Below are 11,650 nucleotides of genomic sequence, written 5' to 3' on the forward strand. Positions count from 1 at the left end.
AGTGCCTCCACCAATAACACAGTGCTGCTGCGGCTCCCTCCTCCTCCTTCTCTCCTGCCCGATACTCTTCCAGAAGCTGCACCAAGGAGCCTGAGCCAGTGGAGAGGGTAAGTATAATTATTTATTTCTTTCTTTCATTTTCTTTATTTCTTCATGTGCAAAAAGGGTGACTGTCTGCCGTAATGTGTAAAAAAGGGGGAATCTGCCTGCCGTGATGTGTAAAAAGGGGCAAAGAGGATTTTATGATCAATGAAAAAGTATTAAATAAGAAACTTGAGCAAGTTGAAGATGAGGTTATAAGGAATAAAAGAAAGAAATTCGTACGGGACAAGCAAGATTATGAGAACAATAAAGTTTAAAATTGGAGTAGATTCAATGGAAATGACAAGACTGAACCAAAAGCAAAGAGGGAATATTGGCAATCTGTACCAAGAGGAGGCATGGAGAATGGAAGAAACTATCCACTGAGAAGACAGAATATACAGACTACCAACAGATTTTCTACACTACAAAGATTGAATTCGGCAAATGAGGAGGATTTTTTATCACCAGGCAAGAGCACGCGGTTCAAAACCATGGCAAGAAATATTCCGAAAGAAAGAGTCTCGAACACGACACCTCTAAAAAGAAGACTGGCAGAAGAAGAGGATGCCGAGGGGGCAGGAGGAACAAATCTCTACAACAGCAAAAGGAGACACCTCCACTAGGACATCCGGCACCTAAAGGTATATTTAATTTATCAAGCCACACGCTATCGGAATATGAAAGTTCATTATTGAATAAAGGACTCTCCTATGCACCCACAAAAGGCATGAACAAGTTCGACGTCTTCATAGATCTAAATAAATTCATACGAAAATTAACACTCAAGAGGCACTTTCTCAAAAAGGAAAACGCGGTCATTCATAATTATGATCAATCCAAATCGGGACTGAAACCCACTTCAAAGTTCTACCCACTGGAATCAAAGGGCGATAATGTGGGTATCTTTTATGATCTAGTAAAAAAAGATCTATGTGAAACTGAAATGGAGGTTATCAAAGAGAAAAATCTCACGAACAGAGAAACAAGGGCGATCAAGGAACTCCAGGACAACAAGAACATTGTTATAAAATCTGCTGATAAGGGGGGGGGGGGTTGGTCATCATAGACCGGGAGGCATACATTGCAGAAGCAAACAGACTTTTGGGGGATAGGACTTCCTATACCCCACTCCCGGGAGATCCAAAAGATGGTTTCGTGGAGGAATTAAGAACCATACTTTTAAAAGCATTCAGGTGTGAGATTTTAACTAAAGAAGAATACCAGTACCTGCTCAACGCCAACCCCACCACCCCCATTTTCTATTTCCTACCTAAGGTGCATAAATCTATGACGAATCCCCCAGGGAGACCCATTGTGGCCGGGATAGATTCCCTGACATCACATTTGTCCGAATACGTGGATGTATTTCTTAGGAAACACGTGCTGAGTCTGCCAGCCTATTTGAAAGACACTACGTCTGTTCTCAACCTGATGGATTCATTTGAATGGAAAGACACCTACAGATGGATCACCATAGATGTCCAGTCGCTCTACACCTGCATAGAACATGATAAGGGTGTAGAGGCCAGCAATGGATTCTTGAGTAAAGATGCAGAGATCACAGAGGAGCACATAGCATTTTTATGTAAATTGATGAATTTTATTCTGAAACGGAATTATTTTAAATTTTTAGACACTTACTTTTTACAAATCTGTGGCACCGCCATTGGCACAATTTTCGCGCCTAGTTTTGCTAATCTTTTTATGGGAAATTGGGAAAATGAGTACATTTTTAAGGACCACCCGTTCCAGCAGAATATCGCATTTTATAAACGTTATATAGACGACATTTTACTTGTGTGGGATGGTGACGGTGCTAGTTTTAAGGAATTTTTTATGTATTTATCTAATAATTCTATGAACCTTCAATTCACTGCAAAGGAAAGCACAGAGAAGATAGAATTTCTTGATTTGGTTTTGACACACACGGGCAATGAAGTGATTACTAAGAATTATATCAAGGAAGTGGATATGTACATTATCGAAGCAATCACAGTCAACAATGGAAGAATAACATTCCCTTTTCACAGTTCAACAGAATTGCTCGGAACTGTAAGGACATTGAGGACTGAGATCAGCAACTGCAGGTATACACTGAAAGATTAAAGGAAAAAGGTTATCCGAACCATCTCTTGGAAGAAGCAAACCGGAAGGCCAAGAAATTGGAGAGGAAACAACTTCTGAAATATAAATCCAAGGAGAAAGGAGATGACACAGTGAGGTTTGTCACCACGTACAGTAGACATGAGAACATTATTAAGAAAACACTGAAAAAACACTGGAACATCCTCCTTATGGATCCTATTTTGAAAGACTATCTCCCGAAGGATCCTTTAGTGGTATTCAGGAAGTTGCAAAATCTTAAAGATCTGGTGGCACCAAGCATGCTAAGAAACCCGGAAGTACGATCAAGCATGCACAAATGCGTTGGATGTTATAAATGCGGCCGCTGCAATGTGTGTCGGTACGTACACCCTAATAGGAAAACCTTCAAGAATACCAACAGGTCTAAAGATTATAAGATTAAGCAGTTCATTAACTGTAATACGGTGTCAGTGATCTACATGCTGGAGTGCTCGTGTGGGATGAAATACATAGGGAAAACGAAAAGACCTCTGAAAATCCGCAATCAGGAACATGTAAGAAATATTAGAAACAAAGTACTAACACATGCAGTACCGAAACATTTCCATGCCTGCCATAACTCGGATCCTGACTAATTAACTTTTAAGGGCATTGAGCTAGTCTCACTGGGCGAGAGAGGTGGTGATCTCTCTAACCTTTTATCAAAAAGGGAAATGTATTGGATTTTCGAACTGAACACCTTGCACCCTGACGGCTTCAACGAGGGCTATGAAATAGCCCCCTTTCTGTGACGTAAGCTGACCACACCTTCTTCTTCCTACTTGGGCAACCTGTCCTTCTCTGTTGTCATTTCCACTAGGGTCACCTCCCCAACCACGTCGTTGTATTATGATTACCTCTAAAAACCACGCCAATACTACAGCCATACCGCACTGGAGATGCCCAACTCCGTTCGATCTTGGAAGCCAAGCAGTGCTGGGCCCAGTTAGTACATAGATGGGGAACCATCATGGAAGACTGGGTGCTGTAATTTCTTGAGCGAGGGATATAAGGATACTGTATTAATAATACATACTCTTTCTCTCCTTCCCACGGGAACTTTGGTGTTTCTAAGAGGTGCAAATATGCTTTAATACACATTAATTCCGCTAACACCTGAGTATCGTTCATCATGAACTGAAATAATACGTCTGTTGCTGTAATATCAAATACCATCACCTCTGTGTGTGAATGACTGTATTCATATTTACCTCCATTTCCATGTGTAGTTGCATGCATGTAAGATGTAATACTGTAAGGAGTCAGCGCAATAGGCCCCTTAACTAATCCAATACATTATAAAATCCTCCACTATTTGTCCTAATCCTGTCCCTAATGCTGTAATTTTAACTACCACATAGGCATTTAATGCTATGGGCTGTTTAAATATTCTTATGCCTGGGACAAGGGGTACAAATAGAATTTAGTAGAAATATGAGATATTTGTATAAATAATATTCCTAAATCACATTATTCTCTCTTTATTCTTGGTTTTGAGCATATTCCCATTAAGAATTGTCACATCAAAAATGGCCGCCGCGACTACCTGATTATGCAAACAGATGTCTGTGAGAACATACTCCAAGAACATGGCCGCCGCTATTTTCTGGACGTTTTAAGCCTCTGATATCGGATGGGAGAACAGACGCATGCGCAGCTGATGTCGGACACAAACATTCTACAACCCGCACCCAGCGCATGCGCAATGGAGAATGCCGGACGCCGGAAGTGGGGCGGACGTGACGTCACCCACGATCCAGACAGGAAGTCCGGGATCATGAACTTCAACTGTGTTTTTAACCAATTTAAACACATGAAAACAGTTCCTTTACAAAGCGGTTTTGCACAGCATAGTGATATTATGCTGTAAGGTTATTGTTACTCTGTTTTGATATGTATAAACAGTTTATTAAATTTGGTATCTGTTAATTGACAGGAAGTGATGTAGCTATCACTTCCTCATTAACACAGGTATATGTAGATGAGCTGTCCCAATTACCTATCACCCCTTGATGAAGTCCAGATAGGACGAAACACGTTGGGTGTTATGATACATACCTTCTCAAAAGCTAAGAACCTTATTTATACATTTTTTATGCTGATCTTATTTCCAATTGTTTATTGTTAGGACATTTATCCTCCTGTCTTATATAAGTTTGTACTATCAATTTTACACTAACTTATATTTTTATATGTAGTTCCAGTGATTTCGTATTAATTTTTGGCTCTTTGTATAGGGCCATTATTTTACTTTATTTACTTTTGTATTGGTGCTAATTATATTATATTACATTTTTATCATTTTTAATTTGAGTCTCCTCTAAGTTCTAAGACACCATTGGTCGCTTAAAATCACCTTATCCTCTTTTTTATATATATATATATATATATATATATATATATAAAGAACAAAAAACTGCGTCACTCAGGGACTGGTGTAATGTCAGTGTATTGATCACAAAATTACACGATCATCGATGTTTCAGGGATTTTAACCCCTTTATCAAGATGTAAGAGTAGCTTGTTACTCTTACGTCTTGATAAAGGGGTTAAAATCCCCGAAACGTCGATGAAGGGTGTAATTTTGTGATCAATACACTGACATTACACCAGTCCCTGAGTGATGCAGTTTTTTTGTTATTTTTGTATCCAAGTCTCACTGAGGGCACCGGGGCACTAATATATATATATATATATATATATATATATATATATACATATATATACAGAATCGGAACTACCGCCAGTGCAACCAGTGCGTTGCACTGGGGCCCACCACTGTCCAGGGGCCCAAAGCATGTAATGAGGCAAACTGACTCATTACATGCCGCTGTGTGCTGCGGGCAACCGCTGCCCGCAGCACACAGCTGCCCGGAGAAAGAGGAGAGGAGCGCAGCGGTACGGGGGAATAAGGAGGAGGGAGCCGCAGCAGCGCTTTGTTAATGGTTGAGGCGCTGCTGCTGCTGTCCCTCTGCTTCACTATAGGCTGTCTTCCACCGCTGTGAAGCGCATCCCAGCATTCACAGCGGCGAACAGCCTATAGTGAAGCAGAGGGACAGCAGCAGCAGTGCCTCCACCAATAACACAGTGCTGCTGCGGCTCCCTCCTCCTCCTTCTCTCCTGCCCGGGATCTCTGCCAGAAGCTGCACCAAGGAGCCTGAGCCAGTGGAGAGGGTAAGTATAATTCTTTCTTTCTTTCTTTCTTTCTTTCTTTCTTTCTTTCTTTCTTTCTTTCTTTCTTTCTTTCTTTCTTTCTTTCTTTTTCTTTCTTCATGTTCAAAAAGGGGGACTGTCTGCCGTAATGTGTAAAAAAGGGGGAATCTGCCTGCCGTGATGTGTAAAAAGGGGACGCTGTCTGCCGCAATGTGTAAAAAGGGAGAATCTGCCTGACGTAATGTGTAAAAAGGGAGAATCTGCCTGCCGTGATGTTTAAAAAGGGGACGTTGTCTGCCGCAATGTGTAAAAAGGGGAATCTGCCTGCCGTAATGTGTAAAAAGGGGACGCTGTCTGCCGTAATGTGTAACAAGGGCGCGCTGTCTGCCGTAATGTGTAAAAAGGGGACGCTGTCTTCCATTATGTGTAAAAAGGGCACGCTGTCTGCCGTTATGTGTAAAAAGTGTATGCTGTCTGCCGCTATGTGTAACAAGGGCACGCTGTCTGCCGCTATGTGTAAAAAGGGATCTTCAGTATGCCGACTGACGGGATCCCAGCGCACAGTATACCAGTGCCAGAATCCCGACAGCCGGCATACTGACACTTATTCTCCCTCGTGGGGGTCCACGACCCCCCTGCAGGGAGAATAAAATAGCGTGGCACGCGTAGCGAGCCCGCAAGGGGCTCATTTGCGCTCACCACACTGTCGGTAAGCCGGCGGTCGGGCTCCCGGCGCCGGTATGCTGGTCGCTGAGAGCCCGACCGCCGGCATACCATACTGAACCCGTAAAAAGGGCACGCTGTCTGCCGTTATGTGTAAAAAGGGGGACGCTGTCTGCCGTAACGTGTAAAAAGGGGATGCTGTCTGGTGTAATGTGTAAACAGGGGAATCTGTCAGCCGTAAAGTGTAAAAGGGTCTCTACCTGGTGTAGTGGTGCTACTGTGCGGCGTAATTTGAATAGTGGAGACTACTGTGCACCGTTTTATGAATTGGTATTATTTTGTGGCCACACCCCTTCCCCACGAAGCCACGCCCCTATGTATTTTTGCGCCCGCCTATGGCGCGCACTGCCCCTGTTTGGCATGCAGCGGTGGGGATCTGATGCCATTTCTTGCACACAGTGCTAAAATGTCTAGTTACAGCACTGTTGCTAGGTATCCATTTATCTTGCCTTGAGCAGGTCCCCCTCACCAGATCCTCTCCAGGGGTGAGGGGTGGACTTGTATGGGATGGGGGGGAAAGCATTTTGTTGCACCTGGGCCCACCACTCGCTAGTTCCGCCACTGTATATATATATATACACTAACACATATATATATCTTCTGTATGCCGAATGTCGGGATCCCGGTGCACAGTATACCGGCGCCGGAATCCCGACACCCGGCATACCGACAACTATTCTCCCTCGTGGGGGTCCACGACCCCCCTGGAGGGAGAATAAAATAGTGTGGCGCGCATAGCGCGCCACCGTGCCCGCAACGCGGCGAGCGCAGCGAGGCTGCAAGGGGGTCCTTTGCACTCGCCACGCTGTCGGTATGCCAGTGGTCGGGCTCCCGGTGCCGGTATGCTGGGCGCCGGGAGCCCGAGCGCCGGCATACATAAACCCATATATATATATATATATATATATATATATATTTACATATATATATAGATGAAGAACGCACTCAGAGGCTGCTAAACAGTGTACAAGTGGATTTAATTAAGTCATAATTTCAGAGATGAACTCCCCATCCTTGGGACAGCAATCCACATCCCCGAAATGTTGACTTAATTAAATCCACTTTTACACCATTCACCAGCCTCTGAGTGCTGCCTTCATCTGTATTCTATTATAGAGACACAGGCCTACTAAGGAGGGCACAGGAGCAAGTAAGCCCTAAGGGGGCATCACAGAGTGCCAGATTCATTGTAAAATGAATACATATAATATATATATATACACACACACACACACCTGGTGCCTTCACATGAAAGTTAGGTAGATACAGTATTAATGGTGTGGCATTCATGGCTGCGGAAAGTTGTCAGTATTACATTGGATTTGCATTAAATAAATATACACTTACCGCACACTAGGTAGGGAGGGTTTCTGCAAGTGCGGAGAAGACACACAATGCTCCTGCAGCTTGATTCTTGTGCTTGGACAGGTCACATCCTTCCGCTGTATGCTGGCCGTGGCAATGGGGACAGGAGATTTTCAGCACGGGTGCAGCATACTATCGTGCTGTGAGAATCTTGCTGTGTGTAGCGCAATGACGCCACCATTGCAGTGTCACGAAATGCTATCCTGGATAGCATTTAATTACACCGCGATGGTGGCGTCATTGCGCTACACACAGCAAGTGACGGGAGTTGCTGGGGAGGGGGTCAGCAAGCAGGGGGTGTCGCGTGGCGGCAGAGAGATGTTTGGTGCGGTATGCATTATAAATAAAAGTTAGCTGCAGCTGGTTCATTTTGTTCTGCTCCATACCTGGGGGCCCCTCTGTACCTCTAGCCTGGGAGGGGTGTACCCTTTGTACCCCCCTGTCACCGGGCCTGGACAGAACACAGGGATGGTGACAATGACTGGGACAGAACACAGGAGGGGTGGCAATGGTTGGGACAGAACATGTGGGGGGGGGTGACATAGTGACAGAAGACAGGGGTGGTGACAAGGATTGGGACAGAACACGGGGGGGTGACAATGGCTGACACAGAACACAGGGGTGGTGACAATGACTGGGACAGAACACAGAGGGTGGGGGGGTGACAAAGTAAAAAGTCACTGTTGTGTCCCTGACGGCCGGCGATCCGCACCCCCCCTTATTACCTCTGAGACCTGGTGACTGTCGGCTAATGAGAGACTCCCAGGTATCTGCAATAATGCAAGATCCCGGAGTCTCTGTGTATATGTTAACCCAGCCGCTGCCCCCATGTTCCCTCCCCCTGCAGCCTACTCAGTGACAAGAACTTACAGCTGCGGCCCGTGACCACCTGCTGGTGATGCCAGGTTTCTGGCTCCAGCGCTGCCCGCAGTCTCAACCCACAACTGCGCGGTGACACCCGTCGCTTTTAAGGAGTCTGGGGCCTTTCTGTTTCTGGCGGGCGCACGGGAGAAGTGAGTGGGAGGGTGAGTGGCCGCAGCAGCTGCAGAGCGAGACGGGAGGCAGAGAGGTTTGCTGCAGTCTCGTCCTCTCTATTTGTACATCTGTTGGCGCTGCTACCTGACATACGGTGTTACAGGCGCAGCTGCCAGAGGCAGAAAGGGGGACAGGGATGCAGAGCGCCTCTACAGCCAGGCGCCTACCTGCTTTGTATCCCTTTGCTGAGCGGGATGCGTCGGGCCTGATTACTACTACTTCTACTATGATTATTTCCTGCACAGATACAGATGTCTGTAGCTGTTTGATAGCTTGTAATTGAAGTAATACATTTATTTATTTTGCTCATTAAACCTCAATGCAAGGAATCTGTCCTCTCCATTCATTATTGTAATGCAGAATTCAGAGAAACGAAAACATTCATGTAAAACAAAGACAATATAACAATATATTTTGCTATTGGATACACACTATTTCTACAGCTTCACTGCTTCATTTCTGTCTTCCTCCATCTTATATACATTAGTCAGAGATTACACTACCCATTGCTCTCTTCTTACTCTCTCTCTCTCTCTACCATGTATTTAATATGCCACCTTCTCTCACCTGTACGCTACTTCTTACCTTTTCAATATACTGAGATGAAAGAATACAGGGTGTCCACGTTGCTGTTTCATGCTAACTTGTATAAGTTGCCAACAGTAAACACCAACATAATATATTCTATCCTTTCAATAGCATACTCGTATTCTGTCGTGTAAAGTATTTTGGGGTATAGATTAAATACCATTTGCTAATTATCAGTATTGTTTTATCAATGTGTTTGATCCTCATTTTAAAGCCAAGCAGAAAATACTTAACAACAAGGAAGTGCAAATAAAAATTGATGTGCAGATGTAGCCACCTTTATCTTGACTGGCTGAGGCGTTTGTCCCGATCGAGCATACGCAGCATACCGGGGCGTAGGGAGGCGCACCTAGTCACAAAGAGGCGTACCTAATCGCACGGAGGCAGACAGAGCGTTTGGCGTTACCTTTACGTGTAATACCTGCGATCATCCACCAGATGTCGCTTTTTACAATCACCACTGCGCATGCGTGTGGTCTCCCGTAAAATACAATACTGAAATATATAAGGACTACTTTACTAAGGCATCTCATTACGCTGCATACAGTAAATACTCATTACGCTGCATTATTTAATAAAGTAAATACTCATTACGCTGCATTATTTAATACAGTATATACGGTACAGACACAAATAGTACAGCATACAGTATATGATCCATCTACAGTACTTTATGAATATGTGAGTGTCCAAGTCCCGCAGACAAAACAACATAAAACCAGTAGTGTACACTGCCGCAAATGGACGTGTTAGAAGTTCACTATTGCCTCTTGAGATTAGGAATTTTATACAGTATGTTAGCGTCTTAATCCCATAGCCATTACAGCATAATCAAAACCAATGGATTTATCCATCTGTCTGCGGCGAAGTGGTGAAGTGTTCCGCTTCCTATACTCAGAGTCCTGGGTTCGATTCCTAAAGTACGAATGCATGTTAGTTTTTTCCAGACACTTTATTATTTTTTTTATTCACATAAACCAGGGCAAAGCTGCAGGAGTGGTTCTACTGTTAAGGTTCTATGCACCGTACAGTACACATACAATTCTGAAGCAGGGCAGACTCAATAGAAATGGCTACCACCTATGACTCCTTTCCCCACGGAGGCCCTAGGCTACGGAGCAAGTAACAGTCCAGATTTTGCAGGCTATGGGGCAATGCTGAAGGAGCGTCACAATCCCCTAGCTAAAATACACAGGGGCAATAGGAATAAGCGAGGTCTATGCACATTACTGTACACCGGACTCGATCACATAGCACACTGGCAAAATGGCCGCCGCCCCTGAACCCCCACCACGTGGCAGGCAGCGCTCGGATATGGCGTGAGAGATGGCATAAGTTTGCAGGCTACGGGGCAATGCTGAAGGAGCATCACAATCCCCTAGCCAAAATACACAGGGGCGATAGAGATAAGCGAGTTCTATGCACATTACATTACACTGGGCTCGATCGCATAGCAAACTGACAAAACACAAGTTTTATTTAAAGCAGGGCAAAGCTGCAGGAGAGTTTCTACTGTCAAGGTTCTATGCACCATATGGTACACATACAATTCTATAGCAGGGCAGACTCAATTGAAATGGCTACCACCTGTGACTCCTAGCTCCATGGAGGCACTCGGCTATGGAGCAAGTAACAGCACAGATTTTGCAGGCTACGGGGCAATGCTGAAGGAGCGTCAGAATCCCCTAGCTAAAATACACAGGGGCGATAGGGATAAGCGAGGTCTATGCAATTAACGATACCCCAGACCCCATCACATCACAAAGTGACAAAATGTCCAAGGCACATGAACATCTGCCTTGTGTCAGCACTCAGCTATGGAGCGAGTAACGGCATAGGTTTTGCAGTCTACGGGGCAGTGCTGAAGGAGCATCAGAATCCCCTAGCTAAAATACACAGGGGCGATAGGGTTAAGCGAGGTCTATGCACATAATGCTACAAGGCGGGGGTTCATGTGCCTCGGACATGTTGTCACTTTGTCATACGATGAGGTCTGGTGTATCGTTATGTGCATAGACCTCGCTTATCCCTATCGACCCTGTGCATTTTAGCTAGGGGATTCTGACGCTCCTTCAGCATTGGCCCGTTCTTTGAACATGGTATTTTCCAATGCCTCGCCCTACCCCCATCCCACTTTCCCCTTCCCCCCTGGGAGCCTGCACAGTTCATGCAGTAGACAGGTAGGGAGTTCCGATCAGGTTACAAGACAAGATTTATGTGAAACCTGTGTGCACCCTTCCATTGAATGTATAACAAAGAAAAAAAATTATAATAAAATGAATGTCACAGGAACTCGGACGCTCATACTGTACATGTATTTCAAAAGCACGTTTATGCATTGTACATACTTCCTTTTACACAATTAGTTGCGTCTGCATACACAATCTTGCGTCTGCATACACAAGTGTTTTAACATGTTCATTTGTGTCTGTATAAACTATTTATTTATATTGAGCACTCTCACCGTCTGACTATTTGTCACCATCTATCAACATTACAGTTGTCATTGACCATTTGCCAGAGCTGTAGATCAATCCGCCGCTATACGATCGAAAGTACTGGATTAGTAAAGCATTAG

At 44.5% G+C, this 11,650-nt stretch overlaps 1 pseudogene; it reads left to right on the forward strand.

Annotated features, from left to right (window-relative positions):
- The first annotated feature begins 3,083 nt into the window (after nucleotides 1-3,083).
- On the forward strand, nucleotides 3,084-3,202 carry LOC134912464 (5S ribosomal RNA; annotated as a pseudogene).
- The last annotated feature ends 8,448 nt before the right edge of the window (nucleotides 3,203-11,650 follow it).

Source organism: Pseudophryne corroboree, chromosome 4 (assembly GCF_028390025.1).
Source record: "Pseudophryne corroboree isolate aPseCor3 chromosome 4, aPseCor3.hap2, whole genome shotgun sequence".
NCBI lineage: Eukaryota > Metazoa > Chordata > Amphibia > Anura > Myobatrachidae > Pseudophryne > Pseudophryne corroboree.